Source organism: Ornithorhynchus anatinus, chromosome 16 (genome assembly GCF_004115215.2).
Source record: "Ornithorhynchus anatinus isolate Pmale09 chromosome 16, mOrnAna1.pri.v4, whole genome shotgun sequence".
Lineage (NCBI taxonomy): Eukaryota > Metazoa > Chordata > Mammalia > Monotremata > Ornithorhynchidae > Ornithorhynchus > Ornithorhynchus anatinus.
Window position 1 is genome coordinate 42,715,117 of NC_041743.1, and position 10,787 is coordinate 42,725,903.

A 10,787-nucleotide genomic window follows, 5' to 3' on the forward strand; every position below is an offset into this window, starting at 1 on the left:
GCAGACGTTCGTATAAATAAATGACAGATATGGACATGAGGGCCGAGAGGGGCGATGAACGAAGGGAGCAAGTCAGGGTGACGCAGAAGGGAGTGGGAGAAGAGGAAAGGAGGGATTAGTCAGGGAAGACCTCGGGAGAAGATGGGCCTTCATTAAGACTTTGAAGTGGGGGAGAGTCATTGTCATAACGTGGATATCGGCCACCCCCCCCCCCCCCCCCCCCCCCGGGGTTTGCATAGCCCTTTCTTCCTCTTACTCCTTGATATTTCTTTCCCACCAAGCTGGGACAAGCTTGGCCTCATCTAATGATCTCTGGGAGTTGGCTGGAAAAAGGGGCTGGGGGTCTGGGCCTCTGCCCCCCCAGAGCCTGAGGGAGCGGGGTGGGTGATTTCATCCTCGGTGACTGCATTTTTCAGCAGCGGGGCCGGCGAGACGTTGGGGAGCGGCTGGGAGGGGAGGAGGGAAGGGAGCTATTGTGGGGTACCCAAGTTCCTGCTTGTCAGAGGTTTGAGCGGGAGGAGCCCCGGGGGGAGCAGGTGCAGGAGGGAAAGTGGGGCGACCAGCGTCGCCCAAGGGCCGGGACTGTGTCCTCGCCTGCACCCGGGTGCCGGGTTCTCTGGCTGCTGGAGGTGTGGGGAGCCCAGCCCAGCCACTGCCGCCCCTCACCCAATATCCTCTACTCTCCTGCCGGGCGCTCAGACCCGTACCCCCTCACACCTACGCACCCCCAGAGTGGTCCTGCCCCAGCCTGCCTCCCGGCGGGCACCCTGACCCCTGACTCTGCCCCCATCCCATCTGGTTCCCATTCTGGGAGTCCGAAGGTCATAGGTTCTAATTCCGGCTCTGCCCCTTGTCTGCTGTGTGGTCTTGGGCAAGTCGCTTCACTTCCCTGGGCCTTAGTCCCCTCATCTGTAAAACGAGGATGGAGACTGAGCCCCCACGAGGGAAAGGGACTCTGTCCGACTCGATTTGCTTGGATCCACCCCAGCTCTTAAAACAGCGCTCGAGAAATACCACAATTATTATTCCATCCTCACCTCCCGTCTCCTCTCCCAGCCCACCCCCTCCATCCTCCTTCGTGGCCTCTCCCCGTTCCCTTCCCTATGGATCTCTTCCTCAAGGACTTGGGCCTCTCCCAGTTGGGCTCTCCTCTCCTTTCCTTGACAACCGGGAGCACAATCACAACAAACCCCCTCCCCTTCCCGGCACGCTCCCTGCCCCCTCAACCCCCTCCCCCCCTGCCTTCCGGGCAGGTGGCCCCTTCCCGGCCCTTCTCGCCCCCGGCAGCTGGACCGACTGGACCCACGTTGCCGGGATCAGGCGGGGCCTGGGACTCTGGAATAGGGGGGTGGGGCTGGTGAGGCTGCTGGTGATGAGTTGACCTCTTTTCCGACTTTCCCTGGCCCCCTCCCCATGGCCCACTGGGTGGTTGCGTTCATTCACTCATTCAATCGTATTAATCGAGCGCTTACTGGGTGCAGAGCACTGTACTAAGCACTCGGGAGAGGATGATATAACAATAACAGACATTCCCTTCCCACAACAAGCTTAGAGTAAGTCTTCCCCGCTCCCCTTCTGGTGATCCTTGCCCCCACCGGCTGGGTTCGGAGCACCCGGACAAGGAGCAGGAGAAACAGTGTCGCTTAGTGGAAAGAGCCCGGGCCTGAGAGTCAGGAGGACCTGGGTTCTAATCGCGACTCTGCCACATGTCTGCCATGTGACCTCGGACGAGTCACTTCACGTCTGAGCTTCAGTGACCTCATCTGTAAAATGGCGATTTTGAGGGTCAACCCAAAGCGGGACAGGGACTCTTTCCAAACTGATTGACTTGTACCTAAGAGCGCTTAGAAGAGTGCTTGGCACATGCTTAAGTACCATGGCTATAATTACTATAATGGTTATTATCGTTCCCGGTGAGCTGTCGGCCCCTCGGGTGGCTGGTCCTGGTTCCAGCCGGGCCCGGGCCTGGGCCTGACAGCTGTGGGCGGAGCACTGGTGGAGATTGCCCCCCTTCTCCCCCCATCCCGGAGGGCCGGGGCAGCTGCACTCCACATTCCTGCCCACCCCGTGGCTTCCGCTGCCCAACCTCGGCTGACACAACTGCATTCCTGCCCGCTGCTGTGGGACGGCGAGGCCGGAGCAGGCCGGGGCTGGCTGCCCCTCGCTGCTGACGCTCCAGTTGACTGAGCGGGTGGGGAGGGCTCCTCGCCTCCCTTCCCCTTCCCTCTTTTCCTCTCTCCTCCCTTCCCCTTCTCTTCCCCTGCCCTTTTTGCCTCTCTCCTCACCTCCCCTTCTGTGGAGAAGCAGCGTGGTGTATTGGCCTGGGAGTCAGAAGGTCATGGGTTCTAATCCTGGATCTGCCACTTGTCTGCTGGGTGACCTCAATAAGTCATTTCACTTCTCTGGACCTCAGTTAGCTCATCTGTGAAATGGGGATTGAGACCGTGAGGTCCACGTGGTTGTATTTGCTTGTATCCAACCCAGTGCTTAGCACGCTGTCTGGCACGTAGTAAAAACTTAACAAATACCACAGTTGTTAATAATCATTATTTTCCCTTCCCTCCCTTCCTCTTCCCCCCACCCCGACTCCCACCCACCCCATGCCCAAGCCCCCAGGGGACCCTGGACCCAAAACAGTTAAGTGACAAATGGTGCCCACTCTTTGGATGAGAAGCAGGGCGGCTTAGTGGATAGAGCCCGGGCCTGAGAGGCAGAAGGACCTGGGTTCTAATCCCGGTTCTTCCGGGTGAACTTGGGCAAGTCACTTTGCTTCTCTGGCCTTCCATGACCTCATCTGTAAAATGGGGTTGAAGAGTGTGAATTGCACGTGGGAGAGGGACTGAGTCCAACTGGATTGACTTGCCTCTACCTTTATCTTAGAATAGTACCTGGCACATAATAAGCACTTAACAAGTTCCATAATTGTTATCATTAATTGTGGGTATGATCCGGGCTAGTCAGGCCCCAAAGCCCTCCACATCCCCTGGCACGGACCCTGCGCTGGGCAGGAACCACGGCAAGCCTGGGCCTGACTTCAACAAACTGCCGGCCGCCGCCCCGGGGTGCGGATCCTAGGCGGAGGTTGGGGGGGTCTCCGCTGCACCTCCCAGGGGGATAAATAAGTCCTTCCATTGGCTATCGGCCATTTCTGCCTCTCTCGGCCTTCTCCTCCTCTTCCCCCCAAGGCCCGAATGCTGGGGACTTGATCCTAACGTCCATTGGGACGTTATCTGCAGGACCCCAGGATCCCGGCCTTCTCCCCTCACACCACACCCTTCCCTCAGCCCTGTCGGTCAGCCAGTCAATCGATCATATTTATTGAGCGCTTCCTGTCTGTAATAAATGTTTGGAACAGAGCTCCACGTGGGGAGGAAACCCCTTCTTCCCTGGGGCTTTGAGGAGTAGAAATTTGAGAGGGCAGGTGAGAAGGAGGGGATGAGAAACAGGCTGGGCTAGTCCCCTCTAAGCTCTAAGTTCGCTGTGGGCAGGGGATGTGTCTGTTTATTGTTATACTGTACTCTCCCAAGCGCTTAGTACAGTCTCTGCAGACAATAAGCGCTCAATAAATAGGCCTGACTGGAAAGAACAGATATCCAGGATTGGAGACTGATGCCATCTACTGGAAGTCCTTAGACTCGCAAGCTCAGCCCCCGAGTCTTGGGTTTATTAATCAATTAACTACTTAATTAATCAATTAAATCGAGTTTATTGAGCACCTACCGTCTGCAAAGCACTGTACTAAGCGCTTGGGAGAGTACAATATAACAATAAACAGGCGCATTCCCTGCCCTCAATGATTATAACTACTAGTTTTTATTGTTGTTTTTAACGGTTTTTATTTAAATGCTTACTCTGAGTCAGGCACCGTACTAAGCCCTGGGGTAGATGCAAGCTAATCAGGCTGGATACAGTCCCTGTCCCACATGGGGCTCACAGTCTTCATCCCCATTTTACGCGTAAGGCAACTGAGGCACAGAGAGGAGAAGTGACTTGCTGAAGTAATGGTAATGGCATAACTAGTACTGACATTTGTTATTATTTAAATAAGGATAATAATAATAATAATATTTCTTAAGCCCTTACTATATGCCAAGAACAATACAATTATATTAGGCCCAATCCCTGTTTCACGTGAGACTCAAACTAAGAGGGAGAAAGAACAGATAATTAATCTCCATTAGTACAGTGCTTAGTAATAATAATAATAATGGTATTTGTTCAGCGCTAACTATGTTCCAAGCGCTTAGTACAGTGGTTGGCACATAGTGAGCCATTAACCACCACTATTATCTGACAGATGAGAAAACTTAGGCATAGAGAGGTTAAATGATTTGCTCAGTATCACTTGGTCAGGATTAGAACCCACAGCTCCTGATTCCCAGTCCCATGCTCTTTCCACTGGCCCAGAAAAACCTAGATTTTGTATAGCATTTTGATTCCCAAAGCTCTTTCACATTCCTTTCGGTCATTTTTGGGCTCACAACCTTACGACAATAGAAACAGTTGGAGGGAATCAACAAAGAGTCCAGAGTTCTTGGGGTCACAAGTGGTTACCCTGGACTTTGGGAATTCTGGTTTGTCCAATTTTCCTCCCACATTCCCTGAGGCTCTCTTTCCCTCCTCCCTCCCCTCCCTCATATCCCACTACAATCCAGCCCACCACTTCGCTCCTGCTCGTGGTATCCGGATCTCATCTCCACGGCTGTCAACCCCTCACTCACGTCGTCCCTTCTGCCCGGAGTCTTCCTCCCTGTTCGGAGCCGATAGACCCCTGCTCTCCCCCATCTTCTAAAATCCTAACTCTTCCAGGAAGCCTTCCCTGACTAACTTCTCATTTCCTCCTCCGATTCAGCTTCCATTCTATGCCACCCATGCATTTGGGTCCATAATAATACTAATAATTACGGTATTAAGCGCTTACTATGTGCCGAGCACCGTTCTAAGCGCTGAACCACCTAAGCAATGCACTCACCCCACCCCCACAGTGTTGGATGCATATCCTTGTACTCTGCCACTTTCCCATCCGTCCATCCTCTCCACCGACTCTCCTTGTGGCTCTGAGGCCACTTAAACGATTCCCTTTTCATTGCTCCATTTCTTCTCCGGATGTGGCCGTTCTCCGGTTGATTCTGATTGATTTATGATCTACTGAGTGCTTATTCCTTGCCAATTACCGTGCCCAAGTGCTGACTGTGTCAGATTGGGCAGTCCTTGTCCCACGGGGGCTCAGACTTAATATTTTACGGTACTTGTCGAGCGCTTACTATGTGCCAAACGCTGTTCTAAGTGCTGGGGTAGGTACACGTCAATGAGATCAGACACAGCCCCTGCCCCAAATGGGGCCCAAAGTTTGAAGTGGGAAGAAGAACAGGTGTTGAAGCCCCATTTTACAGTTGAGGAAATGGAGGCAGGGAGAGCTTAAAGATGGAGAGAGAACAAGTAATCATTCATTATTTATTGAGGGCTTACTGTGTGCAGAGCACTGTACTAAGCGCTTGGAAAGTACAATTCAGCAACAAAAAGACACCACCCCTGCTCACGACGGGCTCACAGTCTTATCCCCTATTTAATAATAATGTTGGTATTTGTTAAGCGCTTACTATGTGCTGAGCACCGTTCTAAGCGCTAGGGTAGATACAGGGTAATCAGGTTGTCCCACGTGAGGCTCACAGTTAATCCCCATTTTACAGACGAGGTAACTGAGGCACAGAGAAGTGAAGTGACTTGCCCACAGTCACACAGCTGACAAGGGGCAGAGCGGGGAGTCGAACCCATGACCTCTGACTCCGAAGCCCAGGCTCTTTCCACTGCGCCACGCACGGAGACCCAGAGAAGTAAAGTGACTGGTCCGAGGTCTCGCAGCAGATTAGGGGCAGAGCTGGGACTAGAATCCGGTTCTCCTGAGATTCAGGCCCCTGCTCTTTCCATTAGTCCTCACTGCCTGGCAAGGCATTCGAAAGACTTTCCCTGGAGAGGGGTCCTGAGAAGCCAGAGGGTTCCTTGTCCCAGAATCCTGGGCCGCTGTCCTTATCTATAATAATAATAATAATGATGACATTTGTTAAGCGCTTACTATATGCAAAGCACTATTCTAAGCGCTGGGGAGGATACAAGGTGATCAGGTTGTCCCACGTGGGCTCAAGGTCTTAATCCCCCTTTTACAGATGGGGTAACTGAGGCACAGAGAAGTTAAGAATAGCCTGGATCCTCACACTTCCTCATAGGGCATTTCAGGATGTTTTGACCCCCGGAAAACGGACCACCCCCCTCCAACGGGAAGGGTCCAACGGGAGGAAGCTGTTACTTGGTCTCCACCTGCCATGGTTCTATTTATTACTATTGTTCTTGTCTGTCCGTCTCCCTCGATTAGACCGTAAGCCCGTCAGAGGGCAGGGACTGTCTCTATCTGTTACCGATTTGTCCATTCCAAGTGCTTAGTACAGTGCTCTGCACATAGTAAGCGCTCAATAAATACTATTGAATGAATGAATGAATGAATGATGGGGCCAGAGGGTTTCCCAGTAATAGAGCTGCAGGGGCCCTGGATGAGGACAAAATGGAGTCAGGGCTGGGCCGACATCCGACTCCTGGATCCCCCGTCCCCTGACCCCTTTCGCTGTCATCGTTGCCGCTCCTTCTCGAGAAGCAGCGCGGCTCAGTGGAAAGAGCACAGGCTTGGGCGTGAGAGGTCGTGGGTTCTAATCCCCGCTCCGTCACGTGTCAGCTGTGGGCAAATCATTTAACTTCTCTGCGCCTCAGTGACCTCATCTGTAAAATGGGGATGTAGAAGCACTTGTCAGCTGTGTGACCTTGGGCAAGTCATTCTCTGTGCCTCAGTGACCTCATATGAGGATGAAGACTGTGAACCCCACGTGGGACAACCTGATGACCTTGTATCTACTCCAGCGCTTAGAACAGTGCTTGGCACATAGTAAGCGCTTAACAAATACCATCGTTAATTAATTAAAGGCCTTTTTTATGGTATTTGTTAAGCACTAACTATGTGCCAAGCACTGTTCAAAGCCCTGGGGTAGATACAAGCTAATCAGGATGGACACAGTCCGTGTCCCATATGGGGCTGACGGTCTCCATCCCCATTTTCCAGGGGAGGGAACGGAGGCACGGAGAAGTGAAGCGACTTGCCCAACGTCACACAGCAGACAAGGATTAGAACCCGATCCTCCTTGACTCCCGGGTCTGCGCTCTAACCGCTAGGCCGTGCTGCTTCACTTTTGGTGTCGGGGGTATCAGGGTTCCCACACGCCTTGGGGACACAGGGCTTGAGTCCCTGATGGCGGGCAGGGTGAGAGGGGGTGGAAGGAGGGCATGAAGTGGAAGAGCCCCTTGTCGGTGCCCCCAAAGATCATCAAGAGAGGCAATGTCACCTCTACCGTACTTTTAGCCCGGACAATGGAGTAAGACTAATCCAGGAAGGCTTCCTGGAGGAAGCACACTTCATTTTTTTTAAAAAAATCGGGTTTTAAAAGAAGGAAGAGATGAGTTCAGGGGAAGAGAAGCAGCGTGGCTTAGTGGAAAGAGCCCGGGCTTGCGAGTCAGAGGTCGTGGGTTTTAAACCCGGCTCCGCCACATATCAACTGTGTGACTCTGGGCAAGTCGCTTCACTTCTCTGGGCCTCGGTTCCGTCATCTGTCAAATGGGGATGAAGACCGGAAGCCCGGCAATGGGCAGGGATCGTCTCTACCTGTTGCCGAATTGTACATTCCAAGCGCCTAGTACAGTGCTCTGCACAGAGTAAGCGCTCAATAAATACTATTGAGTGAATGAAAGACTGGGAGCCCCCACGGGGGACAACCCCGGGGCTCAGAACGGTGCTCGGCACATAGGAAGCGCTTAACAGATGCCATCACCAAAACGGATGAGGGAGGTCGGCGCAGCGGGTGGGAATTAGGAAAGAGGAACTCTGGGTCTGATGGCCAGCCCTCCCTCTCAGAGCAATCCCGGGATAGAGTGGGATGGGAGCATGTTTCCCGAGTCCTTGGGGGTTCCGGGAGGAAAGTTTAACAGGGTTATTCTTGGCAGGCGATGGCCCACATCCACCTCCTCCAGGCACCAAACGGAAGGATGGAAGAAGCCTCCCAGACTGCATACACTTGGGATGGGGGCGGGAAGCAGACACTTGTTGGGTTTTTTTTTAGAAATAATTATAGCTCCGAGGGAGGGAGAGAGGATAAGTGTCTGGGTGGAGAGTGTGAGCCTCGGGAGAGCCCTGACCTGCTCTTCAGGGCAGGAGGTTTGGCCTAAAGAGAGAAGGGAGAGGGAAGTGAAATCGCGTTGAGGCCGCAGCGGGCTGCCTCCCGCCTGGAAGCGCTTCACGACGACCGCGTTTTCGTACTTGGGTCTGGACGGCCCGGACGAAAGACATCGCTAGATGTCAGTGTAATTATAGAAACCCGGTAGCGATGGGCTGAAATTCCTCACATTTCATTCCCTCTGAGTAACAGGAGCTCGGATCCAGCCAGAGCTCCCCGGCCCCCGGAAAGAGACCTCGCTCGGGGCCTCCCTCTGCCAAATTTGACTCTACGGCTGCTTCTCGCTCCGCTCGCTGCGGCGCCGAGACGTGACCATCTATGGTAACAGAGCGCGGAGGACGGGCAGGAAGTGGTGGTGAAGGCCACGAGGCCTACTGGCTTGACTCCTCCTTCCCATTTGTTCGTACCCTTGCTGTGCTCAAGCTGTGCGGAGCAGAGCGCAGCGAGGACCGGTAACCATAACGGCGGTAACTGCGGCGCTTACTAAGCGCCAAACACTCTGCGGGGGGAAATGAAGGGGGGGCGGTTTATGCCACGGGAGCAGCACGATCCAGTGGAAAGAGCCTCGGCCCCGCAATCCGGGGATCTGGGTTCCTGTCCCGGCACTGCTAACTATCTGCCCTGTGACTTGGGACAAGTCCTTTCTTCGGGTCCGTTTCCTCCTCTGTAAAATGGGTATTGAAAAAAAAAAAATCGGTTCTCCCTCTTCCTTCGACTGGGAGCCCCGTGTGGAGCAGGGCCTGTGTCCAACCTGATTTTCTTGTGCCCATCCCAGCGCTTAGTACAGTGGTTGGTACATAATAATAATCATGATGTTGGTATTTGTTGAGCGCTTACTCTGTGCAGAGCACTGTTCTAAGCGCTGGGGGAGATACAGGGTCATCAGGTTGTCCCACGGGAGGCTCACAGTCTTCATCCTCATTTGACAGATGAGGTCAAGAGCCCGGGCTTGGGAGTCAGAGGTCGTGGGTTCTAATCCCGCCTCCGCCACTTGTCAGCTGGGTGACTGTGGACAAGTCACTTTACTTCTCTGGGCCTCAGTGACCTCGTCTGTCAAATGGGGATGAAGACTGGGAGCCCCACGGGGGACAACCTGATGACCTTGTATCCCCCCAGTGCTTAGAACAGTGCTTGGCACATAGTAAGCGCTTAACAAATACCAACATTATCTCTATCTGTTGCCGAATTGTCCATTCCAAGCGCTTAGTACAGTGCTCTGCACATAGTAAGCACTCAATAAATGCTAATGAATGAATGAATGATTATTATTCACTGGGCCTCAGTTCCCTCATCTGGAAAATGGGGATGGAGATGGTGAGCCCCATATGGGACCACCTGATTACCCTGTATCTACCCAGCGCTTAGAGCAGTGCTTGGCACATAGAAAGCGCTTAACAAATACCACCATTAGTAGCAGCTGTGTGACTTTGGGCAAGCCACTTAACTGCTCTGTGCCTCAGTGACCTCATCTGGAAAAGGGGGATTAAAACTGTGAGCCCTACGTGGGACCACCTGATTACTTTGTTTCTACTCAGCACTTAGAACAGTGCTTGGCACGTAGCATGACTCAGTGGAAAGAGCCTGGGCTTGGGAGTCAGAAGTCATGGGTTCGATTCCCGGCTCTGCCACTTGTCAGCTGTGTGACTGTGGGCAGGTCACTTCACTTCTCTGTGCCTCAGTGACCTCATCTGTAAAATGGGGATTAACTGTGACCCTCACGTGGGACAAGATGATTACCCTGTATCTACCCCAGTGCTTAGGACAGTGCTCTGCACAGTGAAGGGCTTAACAAATACCAACATTACTTCACTTCTCTGTGCCTCAGTGACCTCATCTGTAAAATGGGGATTAACTGTGAGCCTCACGTGGGACAACCTGATGAAGCAGCGTGGCTCACTGGAAAGAGGCCGGGCTTGGGAGTCAGAGGTCGTGGGTTCTAATCCTGGCTCCGCCACTTGTCAGCTGTGTGACTTTGGGCAAGTCACTTCACTTCTCTGGGCCTCAGTTCCCTCATCTGGAAAAGGGGGATGAAAACTGTGAGCCCCACATGGGACAACCTGTTTACCCAGTGCTCAGAACAGTGCTTGGCACATAGTAAGCGCTTACCAAAAATACCAAATTATATCTCCCCCAGCGCTTAGCACAGTGCTCTGCACATAGGAAGCGCTTAACAAATACCAACGTTAATATATTATTAGTCTCATTTTCCGCCTCGACCGTCTTTTACTTTCCGGGAGGTTAAAAGCTGCCTCGCCTCCCCCAGCGGGAGGGGGGAGGGAGGGAGGGTTCCCGTCCTTCTCCTCCAGGGGCCGCACACTCAGCCAATCAGGAGCCGTCCTGCGCCAGGGGGGCGGGACCTCGCTCGCTCATTGGTCCGCCTCGAAGGGATGGGCGGGGCCTCCCTCAAAGTCCCCCCCGCCCCTCCCTGCCGAAGGGGGCGTGGCCTCCGTCGAGCTCGACCACTCCCCGCCGCGCCTCCGAGAGGGGGGCGTGGCTTAGAGGAGGCCACGCCCCTCT